General features: G+C 33.9%; 1 long non-coding RNA gene across 1 annotated transcript; it reads right to left on the bottom strand.

Annotated features, from left to right (window-relative positions):
- Positions 1-13,852: 13,852 nt before the first annotated feature.
- Positions 13,853-15,930, bottom strand: LOC127833880 (uncharacterized). The gene is made up of 3 exons (XR_008027661.1): positions 15,830-15,930; positions 14,259-14,369; positions 13,853-13,928 (listed from the first exon to the last, which is right to left on the bottom strand). It is a non-coding gene; the product is annotated as an uncharacterized LOC127833880 (long non-coding RNA).
- Positions 15,931-17,969: the final 2,039 nt, after the last annotated feature.

Genomic DNA, 17,969 nt, shown 5'->3' with positions numbered 1-17,969 from the left:
GTATCGATCAAATGCTAGCTAGACCTAGCGTGTTGTCTGTACATTAATACGTTGTAACGTATTTCAAAAATTATATCAATGAATTAGGATACATGTTTGCTCTGCTTTTGATGTTTTTGACTCTCTTATGTAAGTATGTTATAAAAACAAGTTCAACGACATTGCACAAGCGTATAACAATGTGATGCTTGACTGTTATGACGTAAACAAGTAATTTATTGGTCATAAGTTCACACAAATAACAAACTATTTGTATTGAAGTATATTACATTGATCATCTCATAGTCATATACCTTTATATTTGTATCATACAAACATGCTTTAAAGTCTACGTTCTTTTGCATATGTACGTATGTATGAGGGAAGAACTATCCAGAACTTGTATGAGGGAAGAACCATCAAGAACTTGTATGAGGGAAGAACCATCCAGAACTTGTATGAGGGAATAACCGGCAAAACTTGTATTAAGGAATAACGTTGTTTTTTTTAATAATTTGTAATTTTACATAATAATGCCCCACGTTTTTTTCATGTAAATAAAATGTATGTTATTAAATGTTGACAATAAAGTACACAATACATGTATCATGAATCATGAATTGTGACCATTTATTTCATTGATTGACAAAAATTAAATTTTCTTTAAGTGGCGGTTATAAGTGGCAACAACTTTTTAGAGCAAGCAGATCCCCTGGCCACTGTTAAAAAATTTTGAAAGGACATGTGTGAGCTACTTAAGTAAAAGTGTTTACATCCGTGGCAGTACTTATAAGAGGACATATGTGATATCAACATATGTGGCTGGACATTTGCCCCTGGTACTAAAAAAAGCGTGAATCATGTGTTATGTTATTTAATAATAAACACAGTAACAAATTCATTCAAATATATGTCCCACTCGTTTATAGCTGGATGTGTTCATTATTCTGTGCGGAGAAAACGATAAAACGTTTAGGAGTCGGAGATGACTTTGATATTATACCATCCTTTAATTAAATTCTGCAGACCTTACATGTCCATACTTGTGCAACATCATGGATCATATTTATTGTAATTTGAATTTCAAATGCGTTGTGTCCTACTGATTTGTTTCATGTTGGTATTATACAAATAACAATTTGAACCAAAACAAATAATCCGAACAAGTATATGCAAGTTTTTAACAGCCATTATTTTTTTCAAAAAATGTATATTTGCACTATTTTCGGGATACAATGGCACTTTCATAAAACTTAACAATTAATCAATTTTTGAAACACTTAATCGTCATTGTTTCCATACAGCTCACTGTGAAAACAGATAAATCGTTAAGGGCTTTAAAAAGCTTATCGAGCAATTCATCATGTGAAATAAAAACGGTTAATCGTTTCATTTTTTCTCGTGTGTTGTTTTCGTCCCTTTGTTGCTCATAGATGAAATGATAGATTGCAATTGCACTTACAAATATTGTTCCAGTAGTCATATAAAACAAAAATCTGAATTGCAAAGAATAACAGTTGTAATCGCATGGGTAATATCTTCATATCTCAGTTTTAACCAAATTCAAGTTGGCTCAGTATTGTTAGGTTTCGTTTATAAACAGCAGCGTTTTTGTCCTTGAAATAATGTGTTCACACTGACACAGTTTGATATGATCACACTGAAACTGTAAAATGTGAACACACTGTAACTGTTTGAGGTGTACACACTGAAACAGTATGATGTCAACACACTATACATGTATGTTGTTAACACAATGTCACTGCAGAATGTGTACACATTGTCAATGTATGATGTTTACTCACTGACTCTGTATGATGTTAACACAATGTCACTGTATGATGTCTACACAATGTCACTGTCTATGTCTTTACATTGTCACTGTATGATGTTTACACACTGTCACTTTATGATGTGAACTTACTCTCAATAATATTATATGTTAACATTCTCACTGTATGATGTATAAATAATGTAAAATGTTTACACATTGTCAATTTATGGTTTGAATTATCGAAAACTAAACAACTAGATTTTATTCAACGTTTTAACCTAACTAGTAGGTATATTGATGACGTACTAAATTTAGATAACCCATACTTTGAACAATATATTCACAAAATCTACCCGAACGAACTAGTCTTAAATAGATCGTGTCAATCCAACACAGATGCTGCGTATTTAGACTTACATCTTACTATTACTAATAATATGATTAAGACAAGTTTATAAGACAAACGCGACGACTTTTAACTTTGAAATTGTAAATTTTCCGTTCCTAGATGGTAACATCCCTAAAGGTCCATCCTATGGTATTTACATTTCTAAGTTGGTACGTTACTCCAGAGCATGTTCATGTCTTCAAGCTTGTAATGATCGTAATCGTATATTAACGAAGAAATAGCTCAAACAAGTTTTTTTATCATAACCTACGACGTAAATTTGCTAAATTTCACTCAAAGTATGGTGATTTCATTACAAAATATAATGTTTCTTTAAAATTGCATTTAACTAATGGAATTTTCCACCCGTCATTTTATGGAGATGTTTTGAAGCGTGTTCGCAAATTAAAATATCTTAAAGAAAATGTTTATATTAAACTTTTCACTTTATTTAACTCAGTACACATGCTTGTTAGTTTTCGATTCACTATATCTTTCTTCTCTTAAAATTTGGAATTATTGATGGAATTACGGTTTTATGTGTTTGATTCTAAAAATATTCAATAAACATAGCTGGGTTTATTTGGTAATTCGAATTTACAATACTGCCCCTTTAATATTTGCATTTTATTTTATTTTGCAGTACTGCCCCTTTAATTATATTGGATTTTTTACGTGATCGTGTTATAGCTTTTAAATTACGTAATCAGATATTCTTAAATCTTTTTCTAAAAAGAAAAGATATAGTTGACACTTGTTCGTAATTTCATTTCATCGTTCTTCAAAAAGTTGTAACTCTGTTGCTCTGGTCTCCTTCCTACCATTCAGTAATTAAATGGTAATTAAATTGAATGCGTTTGAATTCCCTTTTATTTTTGTTTTATTTGAGTTGAAATGCTATGAGGTTATATTTTATTTACACTTGTATGTATCATGAATATTGCTGGGCCAAGTGTGAGGTTGAGCGCTCTAAAATCGTTTTAAACCCCCCCCCCTCCCCCAATATTTTGCATTGACCGTTCCAAGGCGGTGACCCCAGCTTTATTCTTCTGTGTGTATGTTGTTTCATATTGTGCTGTTTCGTACTGTTTTGGCAATTAGTCACTTGCCTTAAATAAAGGACCAACTATTTTCTTATAATTAGAATGCAATCTGCTCCAGCAGCTGGAGTTTCACTTCTTTATATTAAAAACACTGTCATTCTATTACTGAAAAACAATTAAATATCGAAAATTATTGTTCACATAAAAATCTGAATATAATATGATTAGTCTTATGGTTTCAACGATGTTAGTGTAAGGAAATCAGTACATTTATAAGTGTATACGAGTACTATTAATTTTAAATATTCTCAGGTACGCAGAAACATGCTTGTTGTAAATAAACTTTTATCATCTTTGATTTTTAATTGGTATTTACTTTCTCCGTTTGTATGTTCTCACTGCAAGTTCTATTTTGATGTGTGTATTCCTACTTGTATTTATCAAGAGCTCAATCAAAATCAATAAATGCAAACACACGTTTTTTTTTCTTCACGTAAAAATTCAATAATTATTCAAAACCCAATTTAAAAAACATTTCGCAATACATTTCTATGATTATGATTTTTTATGTAGCTTACGCATTGTCCCGTAATCGTTCATAGTTCATGGACGACACATAGTTACTAACAATGTTTATTACTCTTAAATTACCGGTGTGTAGCCTATCATTCGATATCTCGTCATGCGCGAATTGCCAAGATGACGAGTTTTACATTAACTCCCATTTTCTCGTGCCGCGCATGGGACAAGTCGGTCCCTCTCTATTTATGTTAATTTCTCTGCATAATACAGAATAAAATATTCAACAACACCATGTATCAGTTTCTAGTCCAATTTAATGTCTAACATACTTAATATTTTCGGTTATACAAATACAGTCTGATAGCTACATGATCATATCTTTCTCGATCCGTACACTTCCAAGACTAAACGCTAACTGTCTTGTTTCCCTCTAACATCTGGCCCGTGAAACTCAGTTATGAATCCCATTGGTCAGTGTTCTATGTGTCTTTATTTCTAATTGGCTGAATTACAATCTGGAGAAGTCACTATTCAAGTATGCACACGTTAATGAGCGTTGTGGTACAAATAATAAATAATGCAAATACAGCCTAAGGCTTGTGTCAACAGCATTGTAACCCCTTTGTTGTTAATGCATACTCGCTACTGATATACTTGTCAATATTTCGTACATAAAGAAAACCCAAATATTTCACCCAATTTCTCATCATTATTTGACACAACTTATCCTCTCAATTTGATTTTTATGTATTTTAGGATACAGAAAAATCTTTAAGAATGCAAGTATGGAAGTAAACGAAAACATATTAATACATACGATGTAGAAAATCAAACACGCAAACATGAAAACATCAGTGACTAAAACATATATATGATGAAAATCTGCATATTATTAATGAATTTTTTATCGAATGTTTCTGCTGAAATAATAAAACGTCGGAATATTTAAATAGTCAATGTCAATCACAATGACGTGGAATGCGTCACTGGTTTGGGAAATCCAATACGAATAGTGTCCATTTTTGACATCTTTGCTGGAGGCGATGTGGCGTCTAGGTGAAGAGATGAGACGTCCGGTATGTGACATCTGGTTGTAGATGGTAACATGCAGTCGATTGAAGACGTCGGCTTCCGAATGAAGACGAGTATGGTCGGTCGGAGAAGCTGTTGGTCCTCGGCTGTTGCACGATTTAGAATACTTCAAACGTTTATTATAAAGAGTTCTGCAGAATGACTGCGCTCATGACTGTAGTATTATACTAATTGTTTATGTACACGTAATTAAGGTAACACACATATATATATAAGTTCATAGACGATAAAATGTTCACCTAATATATGTACAAAGTACGCGCGATTTTTCATCATCAAGTCCATTCATATCATCGTATCTTTAAAAATCATTTTCGACGACGCGTGAAATGTCCATTAACAGTCCACTCGTTGTATGGTACTGATGCTGGTTCACAATTTGGATCCATGTCGACAATGTTGGATCCTAATTGAAGTCGTCTGTTACGTCATCTGATTCTCGACGGATACATCGCCGTCGAAGATATCTGTATGTCGATGACATATTCTTCTTCTTTGTCGGGGTGTTAAGATCTGATCACGATCTCAAATGCGTTATGAACGCATGTTGCTGCAGGCAAACCACGCCAACGATGTCAGGAGCGCTGCTTTTCTCCTTAACTTGTATCGCATTGGCAAATCTTATAGGGTCAATTACATGAAATGATAAACGGGCCTTTTATTTACATATTAATGGAATTTGCTATATAAGCACACAGATTACTATTCACACATATGATAAGATATACCCAAATAAAATTAATGTGCTAAAGGAACGCGATTCTCATGACGCAAATTTATGATGTTTTATTTAAACTATACGCGTTTGTCTATTCAATGAAATGCATTGGGCTTTATTATGTTTTATTTACTTGAGAACAAAAATTTACAAACAAAATCCCTTGTCTTAATGTAGGTATTCTTATAAAGAAACGAAAAAGAATAAACTACATATTCGATCAGTATCAAATTTGTAATGAATCATAGCAATATAGGTGTATCTTTTACATTATACTAATAAAAGGGACACTGCTTTGTTTTTAAGGATATTTACAAACTGTATTAAAATGTTATTTATGCCTAAAATGTTGTTTACCTGAGCGCTGTAGGGCATAAGCTAGCGTTTGTTAATGTCGTTGTCAAGTGCATTGTCATAAGCTTGTCAAGGTAAATAATACAAAATGAATATTTCCTGAGAGAAGGCGAGGCCCTGTCTGCCTATTTTGAGGGTTATTTATACCAATTTCGTTACGTACTCGTCTAATTCGTGACCCACGCCTGTCATCAAGTAATGGGCGTCAAACGTGTGTATCTTGGCGTTCATAGACAGATAATGTACTTACTAATTGTTTGTATGCATTTTGCGAGTCACGATTCTTATATTATACGCATCGGAATGTCGCGTTTTTTTTCTCTTAATGTACCTATTAATTGTTTATGTGCATTTTGCGAGTCACGATTCTTATATTTTCTGTTTGTTACATATTACTGAAATATATCTATTATATCACCCGTTGACTTAAATATGACATTTTCATTTCATTCTAAACCCGTAAATCAATGCTAATGACGATACATTATCAAAATCGGACGATACCGTCCTCTATAATCCTGTTTTTACATATATACTACATATACATTCAAAACATATTTCTCTATATAAAAAATTTTTGGGGTCTTTAAGTCTCGACATCTATCTCGCTTTATTTTGTAGTCCATTCATTTACATGTGTTCAGCCATTGTCTGAAGGCACGTGAAAATTGCTTTCTTCATTGCGTTATTTGAACGTGAAGTCTTTTTTGTCAATTTTCGTTTTTTGTGTTTTAACGCTACCGCGTCAATTTGCATCTGATCGTCTGAAGAATCATTTTCGAACCTACGTACAGGTGAGTTTTGTGAATTACCGTTATTGTAATGCATCGTATCTGATTCACTGGAGCTTGACTGTATATCCGCGAATTGTTTGTTTCTCAAATGTTTTTGCAGTTCCGCAAGTGGAATATTTTCCTCGTCGTCCGTATTATCTCTAATCTGTCGGGTCTGTTGCGTAATTACAGGTAACCCATGTACTGAGTTATTTGAATCGCTATCAGAAGATAATGTGTCGTCCGCAAAGGCTAAATTTGCTTTTCTAATCGGGCGCGTTAACGGTTGATTTATCACTGGCCATTCATCGATATTTGCGTGTCTTATTTGATCAGCGTGAACTTTAATAGTTGAGTTGTCTAACTGATTCTTTATTACGTATGTTAACGGCGACTTTTGTTCGATTATACGATAATATGGCCTCCATTTACTGTCTAATTTATTTGTACGTTGAAAGTTTTTGTAGTAAACGGGGTCATTGATTTCGAATTTAATATCTTTCGTATTTTTATTCGCATAATCAGCTTGTCTACGTTTCGATTTTTGAATTTGGGCACATACCTTTTTAAATGATTTGTGTTGTTCTTCTAATATTATTTTATGATAATCTTCACCGTGATATTTACGTCTAGGCTTTAACAAGTTGTCTATTGGAAGAGTAGGGTCTCTATTAAAAAGTAAGAAGAACGGTGTGTGCTTCGAAGTCTCGGATGTACAAAATCTCATTGCCGCTAAAGACATGTTTAAATGTACGTCCCATTGTTGTACATTTTCTTGAACCCGTTTTGATAGTATATTGTTCATAGTCCCATGTGAACGCTCGTTCATGCCATTAGACGCGGGATGATATATTGTCGTCTTTACGTGGTCAATGTTCATTGATTTTAATGTTTCAGTGAAAGCTGTGCTTGTGAATTCTTTTCCGTTATCAGTTATAATTCTTATAGGACAACTATGACGGCAATAAATCTCGTTCATTAACAGGTGTATTACGCTATCAGAAGATTTATCAGGCGATGCGAAGGCTTCTATGTATCCTGAGAATTGATCTACGAAACATATTATATATCTATTTCCGGAAAGCGTTTTCGGATATGGACCGCATATATCTATGGAATCAACTGAAAACGGAAACGGCGGTATTGAGGTATCCGACGATATGGGAGCTTTAATTGCTTTTAAGTTTCTACTTTGACATATAATGCACTTAGATACATAATCATTCAATTCTTTGAACATTTTAGGCCAGTAATATTTCTCTTTTAGTGTCTGGAAAAGCCTTTGAGACCCAGGATGTCCGTTTTCATCATGGTATTGCTTGACAACTGAATCAGTCAGGTGTTTAGGTACAAACAGCCTGAGAGAAGGTTCCTCATGTACGTTTGATATGTAGTACAGTATGTCATCAACCGTTAAATATCTATCATCTTCACTCTTGTTCTGTTTCCCTAATCTTAATCTCGCTTTAATCTCAGATATATGAGGGTCTTTTTCTTGTTCTATTTGCATATTAAGCCCTGATATGTTATCATTCGACGCTGTGTCGTCGACTGGAAGTGGCCGCGGGGTAATAATATTATCAATTATTTGCCTGTGATCGATATGTGTAGAGTCAATTACATTAATTTCGCGCGTCTGGTTTTGTCGATTTATTTCCGAACTAATCGTCAAATGTTTATCGTTAATATCAAATTCTAGTTCTGTTTGATCGCATTGATTATTCTTTATTTTGGTTTTTGGAGGTCGGCTTAGAAAGTCAGCAATAATATTCTTTTTTCCCGGTATATATTCAATTTTGCAGTTGTAACCCGCTATACTTAAGGCCCATAATTGTATTTTCTTGTTTTGCATCGGACTTTCCAATAAATACTTAAGCGGCTTGTGATCACTCTTTATAACAAATTCAGCATTGTGTAAATAATGGTGCAATTTACTTAGACTGTAAAATATGCTGTAACATTCTTTTTCAATGGTACTATATTTGCATTGTGTGGGGCTTAATCTGTGCGATATGAAAAATATCGGCTTTTCGCCCACATAATCCCCGGTCTCGTTACTGTCGCATTTTTGAGTCAAACAGGCTCCGACGCATTTATCAGATGCATCCGTATACAGAATATAACCTTTTTTTGGATCAGGGTATGAAAGATAAGGGATTTGCGTAAATGAGTCTTTTAATTGTATGAAATCTTCGCATTGTTTTGACCATTTAAATGGGACATTCTTTCTCGTGAGATTAATGAGTGGCTCGACTTCTTCTGAATACGACGGACAGAATCTCCTATAAAATCCTGCAGCACCTAAGATGGATCGTACATCGCGCACGCACTTTGGCCTAGGGAATTGTCGGATCGCTTCTACCTTTAACGGATCCGGCCTTATACCATTTTGATCTATGATGAAGCCTAGGTATCTAGTCTCTCTTTGTAAGAATTGACATTTTGATAGTTTTAGCTTTAGGTTATGTTTACTGAGACTCTGTAGTACTGTATCTACGTGTGATAAATGAGATTGCAAGTCAGGTGAAAATATTAGAATATCGTCTAGATACGCCACAGCGAAGCTCTCACAACCTTTGAGTACTTTATTAGCCAATTCTTGAAATATAGCACCGGCGGAGGAGGCACCGAAGGGCATAACATTAAATTGAAATAGACCCCTGAATCCCGAAGCGAAAGCCGTTTTTTCTCTGTCCTCTTCCTTTATAGGTATTTGCCAATATCCCGATATCAAATCTAAACTGGTGAAATATTTACTTTTACCTAATAACGCCAATATATCATCTATTAATGGTAATGGATAGGCAATTGGTTTTGTAATTTTGTTTAATTGTCTAAAATCAACACAAAACCTTTTCTCGTCTTTATTATCTTTGTTTGAGTCATGGTTATTTTTCTTTTTATCTACTAAACAATAGGGAAGCTCCACGGACTTCTTGATGGACTTATTATGTTTGCGTCTAGCATTTCGTCGATGGCTTTATCTATGAATACCTTATTGTTTAATGGTGTTCGATACGGCCTTAATTTAATGGGCGGATGATCCCCTGTATCTATGGTAAATTCTATCGCTGAAGTTTGTGTTAATTCTAAATTATTTCTTGCGAAGAGAGTTCTGTGTTTTAAGAGTATCGGTAGAATATTTTCTTTTTGATTTTCATCTACACGTAAATCTGATAAGATTTTATCTTTAGATAAACCTGATTTCGGCTGATTATTTTTAATAACTTCTTGTACTGAGCATATTTCATTATCATTTACCGAAGTTATTCGCCCTATGGCACAGTGTCGTCTAAGCCTTATTGTTTTGTGCGTATTGTTTATAATTAAAATGGGAAATTGTCTATCACGCGTTGTCTTGACGACTGAATTAACAATTGTTAAACCGGGTTCATTATCAAAGAAAGAATTGCTTATTCCATTGAATTCATAATTCGTATTTGAACGTATGCAGTTTCTTTTAGCTTGAGCAAAGAGTCTATAGGCAGTTTGTGGTTTTAACACAGTATGTCTAGTTAATCTCGCTATCGTTGAAAGATGTACATCTTCTTCTAGAGGTACATAACAGTTATCAATCCTCAAACATCCTAAATCAAAGTATAAACGGACACCATTATTTTGTAAAAAGTCTCTTCCTAAAATAACATTTCTATTTATGTTACTTACTACAAAAAATATGTGCTCTTTATATATGCTCCCTATTTTGAATCTCAATTTTACACTTCCGTGGACATGTAATGAATTTCCATTTACCGACTTCAGATTTACTTTTTTTATTATCAGTGCTGGTTTGTGTTTTAACATATCATAAGTACGTTTACTCACGATGCTAACTTCAGCGCCCGAGTCTACCAAGCTCCTAAATTGATAACCACCTGTTGAAATAACACAAGAATTTGGACTACCACACAAAGCGATATTATATGTCTCGACTTTTTCATTCTTACCATAGACCCCATTTTGGTAAGAATTTCCTAGTTTTTTCGATTAATGTACGTTTTTCTTTGAGTACATTCTCTACTAAAGTGTCCTAATTTACCACAATTCCAACAATCAATTTTATCTTTCCAATTTTTGTCATATTCTTTCTTGCGCCTTTTATCGTTTTGATTTATCGTATGACCGTTCCGCCCTACCGTATATGCACTTATCTCGCGTTGCCTACGGCGACAGATTTCAATAGAATGACCGTGTTTCTTGCAATATGTGCAAACAATAGATGACCTAATATAATCGATATCTGTCTGAATATTATCGGTCGTAATGTTATAAAGTCCATTTATTTGTGATCGTAACTCAAACCTAGCTCTGACACTTTGCTCATGTATAGCGCTTTTTAAAGCATTTGATAACGTTGCATGATTTTCGCGCATTAATTTAAGTCTCAAATAATCGTGCGATAATCCGTCGATAAAAAATTCTACTAACTGTTTTTCAATATAGTCTAAATTTCCGTTAATATTTTCGTATGCGTCAGTCGCAAGAGAAAAAAGTCGCTCAGCGTATATTTGAACATTTTCGTCACTCTTTTGTTTTGTCGTCTTTAATAATGAGAAAGCGTATTGTGGGTCTTGAATTTCTGCAAATCTTAATTTAAGCTGTTCCTTTAAATCTGTCCACGTCCCTGTCGGATCATCAGTCAAAAAACGTTGTATGTAATCACTAACAAGCCCTTTACTAGATTGGTAAGCAACACATTTTAATTTATTCTCATCTAAATTGGTAAGCGTTCCATATTTTTCTACATTTTTAATCCAATTTTTAAATTCTTTTGAATTTCCATCAAATGATTGTACAACCTGTGAAATAGTCTGAGTGCTTATGGCCGTTTTAACATCTTTAATTTGTTCATTCAAATTTTGAAATAACTCAGGGATTATTTGATTTGCCATTTTGATACAAGCGTTAGGGAATAAAACAGTCACTCACCGGAAGTTGCAGAATATGTGCGGTCTGATGTCGTTGTTCCCGGCTCACGGTTGTTGTTACTGGTTACAGAAGTTGCCGAAACGGAGTTTCTTCGCGTTGTTTTTCATGGCTTCGTGATCGTAAGTGGTAGTATTTCTTTGTTCGAATCCTTGGTTCACGAGCACCATTTAACGTCCTGTGTCCCGTAATCGTTCATAGTTCATGGACGACACATAGTTACTAACAATGTTTATTACTCTTAAATTACCGGTGTGTAGCCTATCATTCGATATCTCGTCATGCGCGAATTGCCAAGATGACGAGTTTTACATTAACTCCCATTTTCTCGTGCCGCGCATGGGACAAGTCGGTCCCTCTCTATTTATGTTAATTTCTCTGCATAATACAGAATAAAATATTCAACAACACCATGTATCAGTTTCTAGTCCAATTTAATGTCTAACATACTTAATATTTTCGGTTATACAAATACAGTCTGATAGCTACATGATCATATCTTTCTCGATCCGTACACCTCCAAGTCTAAACGCTAACTGTCTTGTTTCCCTCTAACATCTGGCCCGTGAAACTCAGTTATGAATCCCATTGGTCAGTGTTCTATGTGTCTTTATTTCTAATTGGCTGAATTACAATCTGGAGAAGTCACTATTCAAGTATGCACACGTTAATGAGCGTTGTGGTACAAATAATAAATAATGCAAATACAGCCTAAGGCTTGTGTCAACAGCATTGTAACCCCTTTGTTGTTAATGCATACTCGCTACTGATATACTTGTCAATATTTCGTACATAAAGAAAACCCAAATATTTCACCCAATTTCTCATCATTATTTGACAGCATATAAGACACAAAATTAACTATACATATGTTGAAACTACTTTATTGTATAAAACGGTTTCTCAGTAATCGAATTTCATGTGGTCGTTACGGCTGGCATGCTTCTGAAATTGGCGAGCATTCAAGTAATGAATGTATCGGAGTTGCATGTAATTTCATTAGTTTTTTATATATCTTTTACTAGATCTACTATGATGATATTTGTGTAACAAGTAAGACAAATATGGTATACATTTAGAGAGCAACCTACTTCCACTAGACCTGTCGAATTTATAATAAATGATTTTGCACTTACATCAGTTTACTCGCTTAAAACATGTCTGCACTAAGACAATGTATATTAAAGGCCATTTATCAGAAACTAAATTGAATCATTTTCCCGCAAAAATGCGACGACTTGGTTAACGTGAACAGCGGCCCATGTCGCACTCTGCTTATCTGCACTACAATCTGCACTGCCCTATAAGTTGTCTCGGTGAAGGGGCATTGCCATTTGCTATAAAGCAATCAAACATATCAAAATATGTACATTCGCTCCTAAATAAGGCAACCCATGTTCAATTTCGCATCCACTGCCGGAGCATGTGAGATTGATTGATTGTCACTATACCAAACATTGATTTTCGTCGGGTAATTCGGTTTCTCCACACAGAACAAGTCAAATATCAAATTAAAAATGTTCAGTGAAAACAACACCTGATGAACTAGCAATTATAGCTGTAATTTAAGAACTGATACAAAATATTGATAGTCCAGTGAGTTAATTCGGTAGAACTGCTGGGACACACTCCTGGCCCTTACAAATTCAGCCCAAGATGATGAAGGATCGCGTTACATCTATATACACAAGGCATTACATCTATAAACACAAGCGCTTTTAATTCAATATCAATATTTGATTCCATATCATAACGGATTGTAACAAATGCACTGTATCAGTACCAGTTATTGATATTATGTTTTTACCAAAAAATATATATATAATTGTTAACAGAAAATGAAATATAGGTATAAGCCTTTTTTATGCATGAAATATTTAGTTTTTAAATAATTATACAGAATTCGTTATAAACAAAATATATATTATAAATGAGTTTAGAAACTTCGTGAGGCGAGTTACAAAGTTTCAATTAATTCGTTTTATGTAAAAAAAAATCTGAGCCAAGTTTGAGATGATTGCTTGTCGGTTTTGGACCTAATTTGCTATTCTTGGTACTGATCGTTCAAAGGTGACTCCAGTTTTAGTTATCAGCATATGTTCACGTCATCTGATTTTTTCCTGTATCTAAATGTATGGCAATATTACACTTGCCTCAATTAAAGGACGTTTAAATGATTATACTAATGATCTAACAATGATAAAAATTTGTTGTTGTTGTTTTGCGTCAGTTGTTTTCGTGTTCAGGGTACAACTCTAGTAAAGAAAATTCAAGCAACTAATAAACATTGCGCTGTTTTATTGATTCAACCTAACCAGAACATTCGAATTTCAATGTGGTCTGGTGTGCTTTGGTGGTCCTGAAAAAGAAACTCAAGCATTGGATTATTCATATTCATTAACATACTATTTTGGACGAAAGAAATCTTCTTTTTTTCTCATTTATTTGTTCATGTTTGGAATTTACATTGTCTAAATTACTACAAACATTTTTTTTTAATTACCAGAGTTAATAAATGTACACAAATGAAATAACCAGTTTACTTGGAATGCTATGATGTATAAATAACATATTGACATAACTTCTATGGAATTAGTTTTAGACCGTTCAATATTAAATGCAAGGGTTTTGTAACGTATTCGAGCATGGCTGCATTCAGAAATGGTTAAAAGGTGTGCAACATGTTTACCTCAATATCTACAGCAATACTTCTGTCGTGGGTTGCGTGGACACGGGCCGGAGTTTCTCTTTGGGTGACGACACGGTCCGCTACTGCAATGGCAGTCATAGTGACGTTGGGCTACAATACAATATATATTTTTACTTTCATGCTTGAGTTCTGTGGACAATGATCATTTTACCTCTCGCAGTACCGATAAGTTTTCCCTCCTGCGCAGGAAGTTGCCACCAGGTGGACCACGCTGAGCCACAGCTCAAACACTACATTCAACATCACTACACATGTCGTTAGGATAGAGACAGCGCTTGAGTTGCTCACTTCGTACATACCGTACGAATTTCAATGCCACGTAACCTCTAGATGAAGTGTAACCACTTTAGGATGATACAATAAAATAATAGGTACAGCAGTACAAACACCTTTAGGATAAATACACCATCAGCATTACTCTTTTTGTTTATACAGTAAGACGTGCACCGGCACTTATGTGTGGTTGAAGGGTAACCACCATAGGTATCATTTAAATACTGTGGAAGTCCGATGCGCCTTGCCTATTCCAAAATTGCATAGGCCTATGTTGATTTCTAAAAACGAACTGTACATTGATACATGCCAAGTGGGTTTTAAGGCAATGTTCGGAAATTTACAAGCACATTTCATAATAACTCCTTATTAATAAAATTACGATTTAAAAGTATGTAATGCACTAAATATATTGTTTTTATCATCCTCTTGTTGTTCACTTGCCTGAAATAGATCTAAAAGGCTTTTCTTTTGTAATCATTTTGAAATTGAAATTTGACAAATATATATTGGAATTAAAGGGCCTTTTCAAAGATTCTGGCATGTATTGAAGTTTGTCATTAAATGCTTTATATTAACAAATGTAAACAGCTCCATTAAAAAAAATCAAGAATAAAATTAAAGAAAGAAAAAAGTAACCATTAACTGGGCTCCAACCACTGAACCCTGGAGTAAAAGTCTTTTGCTTAGACCACTCGGCCATCCGTGCTCATACAAACCGTGATGTCTTTTATACTTTATATAAGCAATCCTCGTAGTATCACAAAATATAACGACAACAACAGAACTCTACAAATTATTCAATCGTTTCGCGTTGCAACGCTTTATAATTTTCATGTTCTTAAATCATCAAAAAATTGCATATAATGGATATTTTACAGCATGTTAAAAGTTCAATATTACTGATTCCTCACAAATATCATAACTACAACGAAAATATGCGAATCTGAAACAATATTTTTAAATTTTGTCAATTTTTGTCACCAAAACGTGAAAAGACCCCTTTAGACATTCCCACTCAGGACGGCGCAGTGAACTGAACTACACCTGGAGTGTATGATAGTTCCAAAGACTACAAAATATCGTATATTCTATGTACCTGAGTGTTACTCTAAAGTTTCTATGTATCTTTCATGTTTAGTACATGTATGTATTTTTTAACTATCTCTAAAGAATCCGTTGAAAAAAATAGATATTTGCAATATTTGCTCAATCAAATGATCTCGATAGAATTGCGAAGATCCTACTCACATGCACTGAGAAACAATATTGCTTACCTTCAGTCACTGGCATGGTAACCATGACAACGCAAGTAATCAGGAGAGCAACAAGGAAGGCAGTCTTCATGATGATACCTTTGGAGTTCACTTTCGAGAACGACTGTTCACTTCGTTTCGAGCGCTCTTTATATCCGATTCAAGGCGGATGTTGTTCAAGGCTAGGTTGTCAAGACACGATAATGCGGTCTTGTCTGCATTGTTTACTCGTTTAGTTTTATTTTGTAAACAAACTGAACTTGTTAAAAATGCTATTTTAAAGCGCTAATGGCGAAACAGTAGTTGAATATTATTTAAAGTCAAATTTTATGAATCAGCAACATCATTTCTAAACGATATTTGTCTCAAAATGGTTGAACAGACTATTCACATGGTATAAATTAGATTCCGAATGCGTGCTTTGCCTTTTTTGCATGATACCTTCACCTTTAAATCAAATTCATATGTAGGAACATTATTGAAAGATAAGTTTCCTGACTTTAAGAAATTAGCGCATCTATATTCGACCGACGTTAAATTCATTTTTCGATACCTCATAAGCACATATAGAGCGCCCCGTAACGGTCTTGTGTAATAATAAAAATCGTCTTTATGTTTTTGTTTAATATCATAACAATCACATAACGACTAAATAATAAATGCTACACTGTGAAATCAAATCTATAACTGAAAAAAAAAACGTATAAATATAATAATAATACTAATTATATATGACTGATAAGGTTCAACAGTGACGTTCAAGACTAAACGGTGTTTTGGAGATATAGAGACTGGGATAAAATCAAATCTTCTCGGCTCGCTTTAAAAATCAATCACATGTGCATGATGTTGAATTCGCGAGTGCTATTCGGGTTTAACATTATTTTAATTGAAACTAACAAATGTTCCAAGGAGACTGTCGTCAAGTCGTTCACTCATGTAATCAAGTGCATAAAAAAAAAATATTGAAGCAAACAATCCGATCCGTCTCCAACTGTCACCACAAGGATATCATTTTGTGGTGACATCTCAAGATTAATTGTTTATATAAGAGAACTTTTTTCCAGAATACGTTAATTACGTAACTTTCGCTGCCTGTGCAATCTTAAACAACTTAAAACGTTATCAAATGCGTCTTACTTAACCATACAACGTATGTGATAGCACTATAAAACATAATTGCGAGTAATGAGCGGTTTAAAACCCACATTCTGTTTACCGATACACAAGTTTCATTAGATATGTTAATGTCCTTTCCAAAATGAGTTATGCATATGTTAAAGGGACCTTTTCACAGATTTTGGCATGTATTGAAGTTTGTCATTAAATGCTTTAAATTGATAAATGTAAACATTGTACCAATTTGCTCCAGCAAAAAACATTAATAAAATAACAAAAAGAAAATAAATAATCCTCAACTGGGCTCGAACCACTGACCCTTCGAGTAAAAGTTAATCACTTAAACCACTCGGCCATTCATGCTCATTAAGTAAGTGATGTATTTTTTACTATAAATAAGCAATGCTCGTCATGTTACAAATATAACGATAATAACAGAACTCTCTAAATTATTCAATCGTTTCGCGTTTGTTACGCCTATAAAGTTCAGGCTTTTAAATCGTCAAAAGATGCATATAATGGATATTTTCGAGTAAGTAAATGTTCAGTATTACTGTTTCCTCGCAAATGTCATAACTACTACGAAAATTTGCAAATCTGGAAAAAAAAATTGTCAATTTACCAAAACGTGAAAAGGTCTCTTTAATGCAAAATGTACAAAGTGAGATTAGGCCATTGCCTTTTAGCAGACATAATAATATACTCGCAATCATTTTATTTCGGCACAATCCTCTTATAGGACGGTCAATGCATATATTTATGGTTAAAGATTGAATTGATATGTGTATAATTTGTTTCGTTACAATATGTCATTATATGTCAAAACAAAGCATGAGTTCAAAGTTGCGGAAAAAAATGATCTTACTCGGATTGCATACACGTTCTTTCTTGTTATTTCCTTGATTGTTACAAGTAATTAGAAAACCAACCCGGATGAGGTTTGCACAAGTTTGTTTATTTTGACAGCCTATTAGGTATAAAACATAATTTATTGTTTTTGTATGTTCTTGGAAAATTCATTGCAAAATCAAAACAGATGTAA

This window comes from Dreissena polymorpha, chromosome 6 (genome assembly GCF_020536995.1).
Source record: "Dreissena polymorpha isolate Duluth1 chromosome 6, UMN_Dpol_1.0, whole genome shotgun sequence".
Taxonomy (NCBI): domain Eukaryota; kingdom Metazoa; phylum Mollusca; class Bivalvia; order Myida; family Dreissenidae; genus Dreissena; species Dreissena polymorpha.
The sequence above is the reverse complement of the archived record's forward strand: the minus strand, read 5'-3'. Positions and strand labels throughout refer to the sequence as shown.